Source organism: Salmo trutta, chromosome 5 (assembly GCF_901001165.1).
Source record: "Salmo trutta chromosome 5, fSalTru1.1, whole genome shotgun sequence".
Taxonomy (NCBI): Eukaryota; Metazoa; Chordata; class Actinopteri; order Salmoniformes; family Salmonidae; genus Salmo; species Salmo trutta.
Window position 1 is genome coordinate 44,958,495 of NC_042961.1, and position 17,064 is coordinate 44,975,558.

Below are 17,064 nucleotides of genomic sequence, written 5' to 3' on the forward strand. Positions count from 1 at the left end.
CGAAGTTTCTGGATATTGGCGGGAACTGGAACACGCTGTCGTACACATCGATCTAGAGTATCACAAACATGCTAAATTGGTGACATGTCTGGTGAGTATGCAGGCCATGGAAGAACTGGGACGTTTCAGCTTCCAGGAATTGTGTACAGATCCTCGCGACATGGGGCCGTGCATTTTCATGCTGAAACATGAGGTGATGGCGGCGAATGAATGGCAAGACAATGGGCCTCAGGATCTCGCCACAGTATCTCTCTGCATTATAATGTAATTGTGTTCGTTGTCTGTAGCTTATGCTTGCCCATACCATAACCCCACCATCACCATGGGGCACTCTGTTCACAATGTTGACATCAGCAAACCACTCGCCCACATAATGCCATCTGTCATCTGCCCAGTACAGTTGAAACCGGGATTCATCCATGAAGAGCACACTTCTCCAGCATGCCAGTGGCCATCGAAGGTGACCATTTTCCCACTGAAGTCGGTTACGACGCCGAACTGAAGTCAGGTCAAGACCCTGGTGAAGATGACGAGTGCGCAGATGAGCTTCCCTGAGAGTTTCTGACAATTTGTGCAGAACTTCTTTGTGGCTGGTCTCAGACGATCCCACAGGTGAAGAAGCCGGATAAATTCTTTAAAACGACGTTGGCTTATGGTAGAGAAATTATCATTCAATTATCTGACAACAGCTATGATGGACATTATTGCAGTCAGCATGCCAAATGCACGCTCCCTTAAAACCATGGCATTCTATTGTGTGACAAAGCTGCACATTTTAGAGTGGCCTTTTCTTGTCCCCAGCACAAGGTGCACCTGTGTAATGATCATGCTGGTTAATCAGCTTATTGATATGCCACACTTGTTAGGTGGATGGATTATCTTGGCAAAGGAGTCATTTCTGGGATCTTTTATTTCAGTTCATGAAACCAACACTTTACATTGCGTTGCGTTTATATTTTTGTTCAGTGTAATTGGTAGGTCTACCATTACTTCTGTGAACTTTCATTATCCTCCCTCCTCATGAGGGAGATAAATTAGAAAATACTCTGATCTCCACTACTCAGCTATATTTCAAACTGGAAAGTGTGAATTGGGTGATTAAGGAAATGTATTTGTATACATGGTGCTGTAAACCTAATTTGGTGCTCACTGTCTCAACTAAAGATGGAAAACTCTAACAGGATTACTGATATTGCTGCCACTGCAGCAAAAAAAAACCAACATCTTCGTTTTATGTCTGCCACATCTGTGAACATGGATTGTGTTTTGTTTGTTGACTGAAAAACAAGAAAACTTAATAAAACTTTACATTGAAAAAAGGTATGAGAAAATATCTTAAACATATGTGGTATTTGGTAATGGAATTACAAGTTGGAAGGGCTCTTTATGTCAACATTGTGATTTGATGTATTTCGAATACCTTTTAAGACCTTTTCTGGTAGATGTTTTCTAATACCCCTTTCCCATCCATTTATCCAGAAATCAAATACTTTACTCACACCTCATTTTTAAGATGGAAATTGGTTGAAAAATGAATCTATGCATTCATTACCCAAAAATATAGACCCTTAACTTTCATTTGACACCCAACTTGATACACTCCTATGAACTTCACATGTTGGTGCTCATGGGTCCTTTTCAATGAAAATGTCCACGGGCATAGCTGAGGTAAATATGGGTTCTGAGGGTTCTGCATCCCCTGAAAAATAATTTGAAAAAATATTAATGAATAAAACTTTTTCTTTTGAAAAATATATTTGTTCACAAAAGTAGTCCACTGGGCCTTTATTAGTATAAGTGCACCGATATAGATGTCTGTAGTGCGAGCAACAAATCTTTTTCAGCATATCAGCATATCAGTAGTTGGATAATTAAGACAGTATCTTGCAGGATTCAATAGTTGGAATTGTAAGAGTTGTTGCCCTGTCCCTTTCTGTCCTATTGTCATTCTAATAGTATCCAGAAAGAACAAAACTTTGTCCTCAAACATTTACATCAAAAGGTGCAAAGTTATGGGCAAAGAAACAAAACATCCACATCAAATATATATATATATATACAGTCGTGGCCAAAAGTTTTAAGAATGACACAAATATTAATTTTCACAAAGTCTGCTGCCTCAGTTTGTATGATCGCAATTTGAATATACTCCAGAATGTTATGAAGAGTGATCAGATAAATAGCAATTAATTGCAAAGTCCCTCTTTGCCAAGCAAATGAACTGAATCGCCAAAAAACATTTCCGCTGCATTTCAGCCCTGCCACAAAAGGACCAGCTGACATCATGTCAGTGATTCTCTCGTTAACACAGGTGTGAGTGTTGACGAGGACAAGGCTGGAGATCACTCTGTCATGCTGATTGAGTTTGAATAACAGACTGGAAGCTTCAAAAGGAGGGTGGTGCTTGGAATCATTGTTCTTCCTCTGTCAACCATGGTTACCTGCAAGGAAACACGTGCCGTCATCATTGCTTTGCACAAAAAAGGGCTTCACAGGCAAGGGTATTGCTGCCAGTAAGATTGCACCTAAATCAACCATTTATCGGATCATCAAGAACTTCAAGGAGAGCAGTTCAATTGTTGTGAAGAAGGCTTCAGGGCGCCCAACAAAGTCCAGCAAGCACCAGGACCGTCTCCTAAAGTTGATTCAGCTGCGGGATCGGGGCACCACCAGTACAGAGCTTGCTCAGGAATGGCAGCAGGCAGGTGTGAGTGCATCTGCACGCACAGTGAGGCGAAGACTTTTGGAGGATGTCCTGGGGTCAAGAAGGGCAGCAAAGAAGCCACTTCTCTCCAGGAAAAACATCAGGGACAGACTGATATTGTGCAAAAGGTACAGGGATTTGACTGCTGAGGACTGGGGTAAAGTCATTTTCTCAATCCCCTTTCCGATTGTTTGGGGCATCCAGAAAAAAGCTTGTCCGGAGAAGACAAGGTTGAGCGCTACCATCAGTCCTGTTTCATACTGACAGTAAAGCATCCTGAGACCATTCATGTGTGGGGTTGCTTCTCAGCCAAGGGAGTGGGCTCACTTACAATTTTTCCTAAGAACACAGCCATGAATAAAGAAAGGTACCAACACATCCTCCGAGAGCAACTTCTCACAACCATCCAGGAACAGTTGGGTGATGAACAATGCCTTTTCCAGCATGATGGAGCACCTTGCCATAAGGCAAAAGTGATAACTAAGTGGCTCGGGGAACAAAACATCGATATTTTGGGTCCATGGCTAGGAAACTCCCCAGACCTTAATCCCATTGAGAACTTGTGGTGAATCCTCAAGAGGTGGGTGGACAAACAAAAACCCACAAATTCTGACATACTCCAAGCATTGATTATGCAAGAATGGGCTGCCATCAGTCAGGATGTGGCCAAGAAATGAATTGACAGCATGCCAGGGCGGATTGCAGAGGTCTTGAAAAAGAAGGGTCAACACTGCAAATATTGACTATTTGCATCAACATTCATGTAATTGTCAATAAAAGCCTTTGACCCTTATGAAATGCATGTAATTGTATTTCAGTATTCCATAGTAACATCTGACAAAAATATCTAAAGACACTGAAGCAACAAATTTTGTGGAAATGAATATTTGTGTCATTCTCTAAACTTTTGGCCACGACTGTATATATATATTTATACACTACCGTTCAAAAGTTTGGGGTCACTTAGAAATGTCTTTGTTTTTGAAAGAAAAGCACATTTTTTGTCCATTAAAATAAAATCAAATTGATCAGAAATACAGTGTAGACATTGATAATGTTGTAAATGACTATTGTAGCTGGAAACAGCTGATTTTTAATGGAACCATCACTCCTGTGTTCCAATGGCACGTTGTGTTAGCTAATCCAAGTTTATCATTTTAAAAGGCTAATTGATCATTAGAAAACCCTTTTGCAATTATGTTAGCACAGCTGAAAACTGTTGTGCAGGTTAAAGAAGCAATAAAACTGGCCTTCTTTAGACGAGTTGAGTATCTGGGGCATTAGCATTTGTGGGTTCGGTTACAGGCTCAAAATGGCCAGAAACAAAGCCCTTTTTCTGAAACTCGTCAGTCTATTCTTGTTCTGAGAAATGAAGGCTATTCCATGTGAGAAATTGCCAAGAAACTGAAAATCTTGTACAACGCTGTGTACTACTTCCTGTACATATATATATCTATATCTATATATATATATATATATATATATATATATATATATATATATATCCAGTTGAAGTCGGTAATTTACATACACTTACATTGTAGTCATTAAAACTTGTTTTTCAACCGCTCCACAAATTTCTTGTTAACAAACTATAGTTTTGGCAAGTCGGTTAGGACATCTACTTTGTGCATGACACAAGTAATTTTTCCAACAATTATTTACAGACAGATTATTTCACTTATAATTCACTGTATCACAATTCCAGTGAGTCAGACGTTTACATACACTAAGTTGACTGTGCCTTTAAACAGCTTGGAAAATTCCAGAAAATGATGTCATGGCTTTAGAAGCTTGTTCCTGTAGTAAAAGGCTAATTGACATAATTTGAGTTAATTGGAGGTGTACTTGTGGATGTATTTCAAGGCCTACCTTCAAACTCAGTGCCTTTTTGCTTGACATCATGGGAAAATCTAAAGAAATCAGTCAAGGATTCACTCCATAGTGCTGAAAATAAAGTTTTGCTTTTGGGACAACTTTATGTAGGCCCTAACAGTTTGTGGGCACCATTTGTCACCTTTATAGTGCAATTAATATATTGTTTAGTGTTGTGTTGTGGCTTTCTTGGCATACATCAAAAATGTTTTTGCCGACTTTGCCCCACCAAGATATATACATGCTAAAATCGCCAAAGGACATGTCTCTGTACACAGTATGTTTGTGTTTGTGTGTGTCAGTAAATCTTCATTCCTATAGGACATGACTAGTGGGGAGAGTGTTTTGACTGCGACACTGATCTGAGCAATGAGACGTGGTGTGTGTGTATGTTGTACCTTGATGTTTGTTTGCTTTTTAGTGTGAGCCTGTATATGTGAATGTTCTTTCGTTAATTTTATTAAGTAATTACTTCAACTCCCCACATAGAACACACATCTATTTAGGTGTTTATGTATATGCAATTGTATTTGCAAATGTGTGCCTGATTATTGTAGCTATTTTTGTGTAAGTCTGTGTGTTTACATGTGCCGTGGGTGTTTGTATGTTTGTGTCTACAGTTTGTGTGTATGTTTGTTTGTCTAATGTATATGTGTGTGTGTGTGTGTGTGTGTGTTTGCCTGTGTATTCTGTGTATGTGTCCAACAGTGGTAGCTGCTCTCCAAAACAGCCCTCCCCTTGGCCCTGTTTGGTTGGTGAGACTCCAGCACGCTAATTACAGCTGTCGATCACTGCCGTCTCCCTACCGTTTTCTATCCAGCAGCCCCTTGCCCCTGTACACCACTGCCGCCCACGCTGCAGGAGACAGATTAGCTGCAGTGAAACTATCCAAGTGAAGTTTAGAGAGAAGAGCACACACACACCGGATGGGAGCAGACACGAACACACACACACACACACACACACACACACACACACACACACACACACACACACACACGTCTGTTGATGTGAATTCTGGCTGCTTTAGTAAGGATAAGAGTTTGTTTCTCTGCTAGACTCCCAGCTTCACTTGTATTATTTCTGATTCATTTATAAGGGCTAAGAACAATTGTAAGAGGACTTAAAACACACATTTTGAAAGCCTACTGTGGGTGGTGGTTAGGTTTTCAATGACAACCTTCGGAGAAGAGACAAACTGCTATGCCCTCACTGAAGAACCAAATGTGTATGTTCATGGCATGGTGGGAAATAAATCATATGCCAAAATAAACATCCCCGATAGCTCAGTTGGTAGAGCATGGTGTTTGCAACACCAGGGTTGTGGGTTCAATTCCCACGGGGGGCCAGCACAAAAAAAAAAAAAAAAAAAAATGTGTGATATGTATGAAATTGTATGAAATGTATGCATTCACTACTGTAAGTCGCTCTGGATAAGAGCGTCTGCTAAATGACTAAAATGTAAATGTAATGTCAGTTTTTCACATGGATGATATGTACCATAATTAACAGTCTAAAGTTATAGTAGGAACCTTGCTAACATGGGATCCCCTCTTTCTCTTTCTCATCCTCACTAGATCTGGAGTGATGCAAGGGGGCAGTGTTGTCCTTCTCTGCCTCCCCTCACAACCCTATTGCAATATTCAAATGGGTCTGGATGTTATTTTTTTCCTCTCCGCCTGTGTGTGAGAACTCTGAGACTCAATCATTTACTTCTATGTGGAGGGGAAGGGCAGGGGAGTGGCCCAAGTGAAGAGGTGCCTCGTTTCGGGACATGCACCTGTGTGTTAAGGGGGCATCCCGCCAGGGAAGAGGTGAAAGGAGGCGGAATCACTGAATTCAATACAAAAGAAGGAATGGAATTCCACACATCCTATCAGGGGAGGTGTGTATGAGTGTGTGTGAGTTTTTGACTGATAAATTATGCCACCCTTGCTGTCTTGCTGCCATTGCCCAGGAGTGCCGGCAGGAGTAGCTCCCCAAATAGCAGGTCTATGATCAGCCTGTCCTGGGATAGATAATCTTAACCACAACCATGAGTCGTGGAATAAATCTGGTCTGAGACCAGCAACTTACTATCTGCACCCTGCAGGGTTTCATTGTGAATGCTGATGGCAGATAAACACCTGTCACTATCAGCCTTCTTCCCTGGTTTCAATCTGAAATAAAATGCACTTTTAAGAAGACAAGAAAGTAAAGTATGGCTGCTGCAATTTTTCATAAAATGTTTCCTAAAACCCCAAGTCAACAGACTTAGCTTGCATACTTTCCCTCCCACTCTCTACATTGAATTCATTGTCCAGTCAAGATAATTGTAATACCTGTATTACAAAGCTGTAAAACCATAATTATTTTGGCCAGTTATCTAAGAAATCATATTAATTTTGATTATACCTGTTTTCAATTTTATCCTCTGTATTTCGCTCATCTCTTAACAATATAGATTTTTGTATATGTATACGATATTTGTTGAATATGGATCTTCCGCTCTATGCTGGGCTACCAAGGGTATTATTTTAGAATTCTGGCAGGTCTAGGAGTGCATCAGGTTACAGACCTTGTGCAAATTAAAAGAGCCAAATGTCAGCAATGTTCTGCTTACCAACTGAGCGGTACAACCTCCCGTATCAGCAGCTCTACATGCCTGTACCACCACCCACTGTGCCATTAAGTATGCATTCATTTTCATTTAGGCAACAAGATAATCTCCTATTTTCCACTCCTTTAATTTGACTTTAAAGTCTCATGTCTGAAAGTCTGACAAAGAATCAACCTCTGACAAAGAATACTACCCACTTGGCACACATGGTTGAATCGATGTTGTTTCAACGTAATTGGTCAAGTTATTGTGATGTGGAAAATACATTGGATTTGAAAAAAAAGTATTTTTTTTAAACATTTAGCAGACGCTCTTATCCAGAGCGACTTACAGTAGTGAATGCATGCATTTCATACATTTTTCATTTCCGTACTGGTCCCCCGTGGGAATCGAACCCACAACCCTGGCGTTGCAAACACCATGCTCTACCAACTGAGCCACACGGAGTCATCAACCAGTACTGTTCATCTAATTTCATCCAGTGTTGTAAACATTGAAATTAGGGTAAAAAAAATCAACTTAAAACTATTGACTTAACCTGACTAAAAGGTTGTTAAATCAATCTAATTTCAACATAATGATCATAATATGTTGAAATTGCGTTATATTCCCTGTAGAAACATTACAACTATTTTTCATCCATTATTCAATTGGGTGGTTGAAATTGTTGAATTTCATATTTTATTTGCCATTTTATTTCACCTTCTTTCAATGTTGTTAAAACGGCCAGCTTCAGTCAGCTGATTCTAGTCATTCCTCCTGGTAAATGCTAGTCGGGTAGCTTAGTCTCCCATTCGGATACCCCCACTTTTGTTAGTGTCTTATTGGTCAAGGTCACGGCAATTACTTATCACCACATCTCGTTCAGCCCATCAGCAGCCTTGATTCCTGGGATTTCAGTTTCAGTTAGTCTATAACCCCAGCACAATGTGTGGTCAGAAATGCACTTTCCCCATCCTGATGAGCAGTTCCCCCTCCTGCTGAACTTTCCTCCTGTGGACTGATTCCTGTCTGTCTGATGTTCAATTGTGCATGCATCTAAACATAAGTGCCTTGAGATCTGTGCCATATTATGTGGAGCTAAGTTTTCTGGCCTATTGTGTATAATTACCGTGTGTTGAGCTTGTTAGCTAACTTGCGCTCCTGCTAGCGTTAGCATTTTGCATTGGAATGCATGAGCATTTTAGCATGACTGTCAGCAATTAGCCGTTTATTAGCATTGCTCATTTTATGGTGCTAGGCTATTTTCAATTCTATTTATAATCACTCATGCTCATTGTATTTCACATTTGCCTGAGTTTCATGTATATAAGTCCACTAAGCTGTTTAGTCTATTGCCATGTGACTAGGCCTACTGCCTGCTGTAGTGTATAGCACTTGCTGTTATATACTTACTTGTGCTAGCTTATACAGCCATGCCATTCATATTATAGTGCTGCACCTGAAGAGCCAGAATGTGGTTCTGCAGCCCTAGTGCGAGTTTTCATTCTCTTCTTTCCTTTCAGAACCATAGTTAATGTCAGGTCTCACTGGACATGATTCTCAGTTATCTGAACCATGAGTGGTCAGATGTGTGTGTGGTGTGTGTGAATGTGGACATCTTCTTCCGTTACACTCCCCTTAACCTGGACATCCGCCTCATCCTTGTTCTGACCGGACATTCTGTAGTGGTTGTGACCAGCCTTAAACCATCACCTAAGGTTTCTTATTACTACATTCATGGTCCTTTGATTCTCTACTACCTACCCCTATTTCACATGGTCCCTTCGAGGAGGATGCTGTAACTGCCAGAACCCAAGGATGCCAGTCACCAGAGAAGATCCGCGCTGACCAGCTCACCTGCCACAATATCTCAATAAATGTGATGATGGCTACGAGTCAAGGCACAGACTACCACACACATCCACATGCCACTCCTATGAGGGAGAGCAGCTTGAGAGTTTTCTTGTGTACTTGAGATGGGATATACTTTAGTCAAAGTGGCCTTCTTCCCCTTCAACAATTCATCACCGGTCCAAGTCACTACCCTGGCTGACCAGCAGAATAGAGGACAGAGCCTCAGCCTTTTCATTGGTTGCTAATTCACTGGTTTCCTACCTCTGGCTAACTTCGACCAGATATCGCCAAGATCAGCGTCGAAATTCGACCAGAAATCACCGGGATCAGCGTGAACCGCCAGTGACAACCAGAGAGTTCTCACTGTGTTTACATAACCAGCTTGACGAGATTGATGAGCTCATTGAATCAGTCTGGAAGATGGAAGGTTCCTACAGTTCACCCGACCACCTTTGCCAGTACTTACCTGATGGACACTGCCAGTTGTAACCTGACCGTCTCAGCCAATCCTTCAACAGTTCTCTCCTCTTAAAACTGAATAACGTCTGTGGAAGGACCACCAGAGGGCAGGCTGGGCTCACGGATAGTAGCCCAACAAGGCATGTGAGACCAGGTAACCAGAGTCAATTAAGCACAGCTGACGGTACTAATGAGATATTCTCTTTCCCCTACAAGAGAGAGGATGGAACTAGCAAGAGGGGAGGAAGATAAACTATCATTGGGGAATGGCTACGGAGAGAGAGGTGCTATCCATGAAGAGCCATTAAGACGGTGATGTATATGTGATTGTTGTTATAGTTTGAAGATAATCGTAATGTGATCCTGTGTCATCTAAAGAAGATGTATGTTGTTCCTTTGGAGATTATCATTGACTGTGTTGGAGTGTTTGTATTGTCAGAAATCCCTCAATAGAGAACTGTGTTGAATCAAGAAAACCTACTCTGGACTCGTTTATTCTACCTTTCCACTTTAGAGTGACACCAAATGACTTGGTCCGCTCACATTGGTGGAGAATGTGGGCATAGGTGGACGAGTGACACAAGGATAAGTGAGTAAATCAAGATTCTTCCAGTAGACAGAGGAACCATTCAAGAACGATGGACAACGCCCTACTACAACAGTTGATCACGGCACAGCAGACAACCATAGAACTCCTGCAACGACAGCTGAGTGGGCGACAAGAACCTAGAGTGAAGCCTAGAGCGGCTGCTCATGCCATCTTACCTCGTCTCTCCAAGGAGGATGATATCGAGGCCTTCCTCATGACCTTTGAAAGGACGGCCACCTTGGAAGAGTGGCCGCCCACAGAATGGGCGAGCGCATTAGCCCCTCTTTTGACCGGGGTGGCCCAGGAAGCCTATTTTGACCTGGATTCCCACGAAGCTGCGGACTATGGGCGACTAAAAACCGAGATCCTGTCCCGGTACCAGCTGACTGCCAGAGATAGAGCTGTGAAGTTCCATCAGTGGACCTATATGGCTGACCAACCCGTCCGTGCCCAGATCTTCGCTCTAATACGACTGATGAAACAGTGGCTGGAACCCGGAAAGGGAGTAGGACACGTAATAGAGACCCTCGTTGTGGAAAAGATATTGAGGGAATTACCCAGTGACTTAAAAAGGGTTGTGGGTCAAACCAACCCGTTGTCAGCCGACGACATAGCCCAGGCGGTGGAAACATACCGATCTACAGGGGAGTTGTTAAAAGGGGACAAGAAGGAACGGAAGGATTCTGCAAATCCCGTACCACGACTCGCCCCGGCACGTCCGCCACCGAAACTTCCAAACCCCCTCCGGAGGTGAGGGAAGTCATCCCCCACACAGCAGGGTCGGTGTTTTAAATGTCAGTCTCCAGACCATTATGCCTCACAATGTCCTAGCAAGGACGAGTCCATGGTCACGGAGTCATCGCTGCCCATCCCCATGCATCCCGGTTCGAGAGGGCATGATCAACCCTGTTGGTTAACAGAAATAGCCCCAGCCCCAGAGATTCCGGTTCGAGTAGAAGGACAAGATGTGGTTGCCATTCTCGACTCGGGAAGTATGGTTACGTTAGTAGAGGAGCGGATGGTGACCTCAGCAACACTGCTACCAGACAAAGTAGCCGTGTCCTGTATCCATGGAGACCCACTATTACCCCACCGTGAATCTGTCTATTCTCACTCCGAAAGGAAGGTGTACAGTCAGGGCAGGGAAAGTACCCCAGCTGAAGGTGCCATTATTGATAGGGAGAGACTGTCCTCTATATAAAGAGCTGCGGCAGATGACGTTATGCATGGGAAGAAGGGGGACAGGAAAGAAGAAAAAAAAACAAATCCAAGCCCGAGGTAGTAGTCCTACAAGGCGACGTAGCCTCGTCCTTGTCCTCTGGAGCAGAGGAAGAAATAGAGACCCAACGTTTACGACAGATATTCCAGGAAACCACCGATGAAGACACCTGCGAAGGGTTATACACGACGCAGGAAGGAAGGAGCAACCAGGCGCTAAGAGATATATTTGAAGCCCCATCCGAGGAGGGAACCTGGAAGGGATTCTCCTCGGTCACCCCTGGAGGGGATGGGGAACAACCTCCACACCCCTCTACCGAGGTTGACCTGCCCCAGGAATTAAAGGGACAGTTCGGCACCTCGCAGCATAGAGACCCAGACCTAAGGGAGGCCATGAGGAAGGTGAAGGTGATCGACGGGAGGAACGTCGACGGATCAGGTGAGCCCCCTCTTCCTTACTATGCAATTAGGCGGGGTCTCTTATATTGGGTCGTGCAACGAAGGGGGGAAATCCAGGAATTACTAATGGTGCCTAGACCATACAGGGATACAGTCCTACAGTTAGCCCATTCCCACGTCCTAGGAGGACAACTGGCACGGGACAAGACTATTGACAGAATCATGCAGAGATTCTATTGGCCCCGTGTCACCCGGGAGGTGGCCAGGTATTGTAGGACGTGTGATCAATGTCAGCGTACAGCTCCACGGCCACACCTACGTAACCCTTTGATTCCTCTCCCCATCATAGAGACTCCCTTTGAACGCATAGCTATGGACCTCGAGGGACCCCTCCCAAAATCTGCCAGAGGACACGAGTACATCCTAGTGGTCGTAGATTACGCTACCAAGTTCCCAGAGGCCATACCCCTGCGTAACATGTCGTCCAAGGGAATTGCCAAGGAATTGTTCATGATGTTCTCTCGGGTAGGCCTTCCCAAGACGATCCTAACCGATCAGGGAACCCCGTTCATGTCCCGGTTGATGAAGGACTTGTGTCGGTTATATCAGGTTCAACAGATACGTACAAGCATATTCCACCCTCAAACAGATGGGTTGTGCGAACGCTGGAACAAAACGATTAAAAGCATGTTGAGAAGAGTGGTGTCCAGAGACGGGAAAAACTGGGACATGCTTCTCCCACACTTAATGTTTGCCCTGCGAGAAGTACCCCAGGCGTCCACTGGATTCTCCCCGTTTGAATTGCTCTACGGCAGACCCTGTCGAGGGATCCTCGACTTAGCCAAGGAGACCTGGGAGACCCAAACATGTCCCTTTCGATCCACAATAGAACATGTTACCCTGATGAGAGACCGCCTGTCGGCAGTATGGCCCATAGTAAAAGAGCATATGGAGAAGGCGCAAAGGACCCAAGGCTGGGCCTACGATAAGTCCGCGACATCCCGTGAGTTCTCCGTGGGAGAGAAAGTGATGGTGCTCGTGCCCACAGCGGAACACCGCTTGCTGGCGCAGTGGAGGGGGCCCTACGAGGTAATGAAAAGGGTCTCACCGGTCAATTACCTCATCAAACAACCCGACAGGAGGAAGAAGGTCCAACTCTATCACATAAACCTGTTGAAGAAGTACCATGGAAGAGAGGAGGAGGTGGCTTTGATGGCCATGGAGGGCCAAGGAAAAGAGGAGGTTCTACCACAGGTGCGCCATGGCCAAACTCTCTTGCCGGAACAGTCGAGACAGCTAGACAAGCTGATTATTCACTTCGGCCGGGTATTCTCTCCATTCCCAGGACAAACAGATGTCTTGTTCCACCATATCCACACTGAACCCGGCAAGAAGGTGCATATCCGTCCGTACAGGATTCCTGAGGCCCGCCGAGTCATCGCCAAGAACGAGGTAAGGGAGATGCTGAGGATGGGTGTGATCGAGCCATCGACGAGTGAGTGGTCCAGTCCTATAGTCCTGGTCCCCAAACCCGATGGTAGTATGAGACTCTGCAACGACTTTAGGAGTGTGAATGCAATCTCTACATTCGACGCGTATCCCATGCCCCGCGTGGATGAACTTTTGGAGCGCTTAGGAAAGGCCAAGTTCATCACCACCCTGGATTTGACGAAGGGATATTGGCAAGTGCCGGTGGCTCCAGAGGACCGCCCAAAGACCGCCTTCGCCACACCGGAGGGGCTTTTTCAGTATGTGAGGATGCCCTTCGGACTGCATGGTGCTGCTGCAACTTTCCAACGCCTCATGGATGCCATTCTACGGCCCCATCAAGAGTACGCAGCGGCGTACATAGACGATGTGGTCATCCACAGCGAGGACTGGGATAGTCACCTCCTACGACTACGGGCGGTGCTCATGAGTCTGGAAGCCACAGGGTTGACGGCCAATCCAAAAAAATGCTGCCTGGGTCTGTCCGAAGCGGAATACCTGGGGTACACCGTGGGGAATGGGAAAATACGCCCACAGGCAGAGAAGACCAGGGCAATTCGGGACTGGCCTCGACCCCAGACCAAGCGGGACGTTCGGGCCTTCTTAGGGATAACGGGATATTATCGCCGTTTTATCCCTGGATATGCAACCATTGCCAACCCCCTCACAAACCTCATCAAGAAAAACTTGCCAAACCGGGTAGAGTGGAAAGATGAGGCGGAGGAGGCCTTTCAATTGCTAAAAGAGGGCCTGTGTTCTGATCCCGTCCTACAGGCTCCGGACTTCTCACAAGAGTTCATTGTACAGGTAGACGCCTCGGATACGGGGCTCGGGGCCGTACTAGCTCAGGGTGAAGGCGAAGCAGAGAGGCCGATTCTCTTTATAAGTAGAAAGCTCAGCGATCGGGAACAGAGATATGCTACCGTAGAGAAAGAGGCCCTAGCCATTAAGTGGGCCCTCGATTATCTCCGGTACTACCTACTGGGTCGGAGGTTTGCATTAGTTACGGACCATGCGCCCCTCACGTGGATGGCTGGTAAGAGAAACAATAACAACCGAATAGCCAGATGGTTTCTTGCTTTACAACCGTTCTCTTTCCATGTCATCCACAGGGCCGGATCGAGGAACGGGAATGCAGACGCGCTGTCCCGACGCGACCAAGACGGTGCGTCTGGCGCCCGACCCTCCGGTCCGGTCCTGAGGGGGGAGGTATGTGGAAGGACCACCAGAGGGCAGGCTGGGCTCACGGATAGTAGCCCAACAAGGCATGTGAGACCAGGTAACCAGAGTCAATTAAGCACAGCTGACGGTACTAATGAGATATTCTCTTTCCCCTACAAGAGAGAGGATGGAACTAGCAAGAGGGGAGGAAGATAAACTATCATTGGGGAATGGCTACGGAGAGAGAGGTGCTATCCATGAAGAGCCATTAAGACGGTGATGAATATGTGATTGTTGTTATAGTTTGAAGATAATCGGAATGTGATCCTGTGTCATCTAAAGAAGATGTATGTTGTTCCTTTGGAGATTATCATTGACTGTGTTGGAGTGTTTGTATTGTCAGAAATCCCTCAATAGAGAACTGTGTTGAATCAAGAAAACCTACTCTGGACTCGTTTATTCCACCTTTCCACTTTAGAGTGACACCAAATGACTTGGTCCGCTCACACGTCTTATAGGGGGAGAGCAGAGACCTGTGCCACCAAGCTGTCCAGAACCTCTGCAGCTGGAGACGGCGATTGCACCACTATGGGAACCAGTTGAGACTGCGACAGGAGCTGGTTAAAGCACAGCGGTGGGAATGGTGAGCTGAAGCTCCATGACAGGAGCGGGGGTAATAGGCCCCACTACTAACTTGAGCTCAATGGTCGGAAAAATATGCATCTCATAGGATCATAGGATCTCAGAGATCGTCATGCAACAGATACAACAGAAGAAGAGCCAGAATGTGGTTCTGCAGCCCCAGTGCGAGTTTTCTTTCTCCTTTTTCCTTTCAGAACCATAGTTAATGTCAAATCTCACTAGACATGATTCTCAGTTATCTGAACCCCAAGTGGTCAGATGTGTGTGATGTATGTGTGAATGTGGACATCTTCTTCCATGTTTTGCATCTTATTTTGGCATTAATAATTAAATCAAATGTTATTAGTCACATGCTCTGATTACAACAGGTATTCACCTTACAGTGAAATGCTTACTTTCAAGCCCTGATCCAACAATAGACTTGGTGCTCCGGTACCACTTGCCGTGAGAACAGTCTATGACTAGGGTGGCTGGAGTCCTTGACCATTTTTAGGGCCTTCCTCTGACACCGCCTGGTATAGAGGTCCTGGATGGCAGGAAGATTGGTCCTAGTGAGGCAGAGCAGTTGCCATACCAGGCATTGATGCAACCAGTCAGGATGCTCTCGATGGTGCCGCTGTAGAACTTTTTCTACCAAATCATGCCAAATCTTTTCAGTCTCTTGAGGGGAAATAGGTTTTGTCGTGCCCTCTTCATGACTGTCTTGGTGTATTTGGACCATGAAAAGTTGTTGTTGATGTGGACACCAAGGAACTTGAAGCTCTCAACCTGCTCCACAACAGTCCCGTCGATAAGAATGGGGGCGTGCTCAGTCCTCCTTTTCCTGTAGTCCGCAATCATCTCCTTAGTCTTGATCACGTTGATGGAGAGGTTGTTGTCCTGGCACCACACGGCCAGGTCTCTGACCTCTTCCCTATAGGCTGTCTCGTCGTCATTGGTGATCAGGCCTTCCACTGTTGTGTCATCGGCAAACTTAATGATGGTGTTGGAGTCGTGCCTGGCCGTGCAGTGATGAGTGAACAGGGTGTGCAGGAGAGGACTGAGCACGCACCCATCAAATATAGGATGATAATATGTTGAAATTAGATTGATGTAACAACCTAGTAGTCAGGTTAAAGGTAGACTCAGCACTATGATGGAGATGCAGAAAGTAAACAGCAATGTATTTTCCACGTCAATTCCACATCACAATGCATTGACAAATTACGTTAAATAACATTGATTCAACCAGTGTGTGCCCAGTGGGTAGTCAAGGTTCAATTCTTTGTGGGTATTGCATTGTACCATATATTCCTCAAATTGAATTTTGTCTTGTTTATGCCTTGAAGAACTGTTGTTAACACAACCGACTCTGCTATATCTGAGGCGTGAGGGAGTGCAATTAATTCATGCTGTTGATTTTCTCCAATATCAAATCCTTATATGCAAATTACTTCCTTACTCCCACCCTCTGCTTTCCTCCCCTCCTGGGTAGCATCAGGCATTTTAATCCCAGCCAATGCTGCCGGTGGCGACATGAACCTTATCTCTCTCACTCTGTTACCGCTCTGAGCACTTCGACACATAGCCATAATGTCACTGCTGCAGATGTTTCACCATAGAATTAGGAATTAGAATAATATATCTGGGTTTCAGCCTGAGAAGCTTTGCAGCTGTGTGTGTGTACAGTGTGTGTGTGTGCATGTGTGCACGCTCGACTGTCAGACAGTATATTGTCTGGACCCAACACATGAAGGGGTGGATCAACCCTCATGACTAATGCCTACTAATGGTAATGACATGTAATAGGGGTATGATCTGAAACTACTTATTGGAGGATTTCCTGCTTTGATTCAACCGGCTAACTTCAGAGCATTACAGACACACAATGCCTTGCTCTAAATCTGTCCCTGTACAGAGATACAATGTATAATACAGTGCTGTTCGAATGTAATAGCAAAACTGTCCAACCCCCATGAAGTGTCAGATGTTTGCCAATGACTGAGTTAGTACTTTCAATACTAGACATGCTCAGTTTATGGGGAATGTTAATTGTATATGGAGTGAATTATTTTAAGTGGTAGGTGATGAGGTAGTTGCAGGGTTGTCTAGACC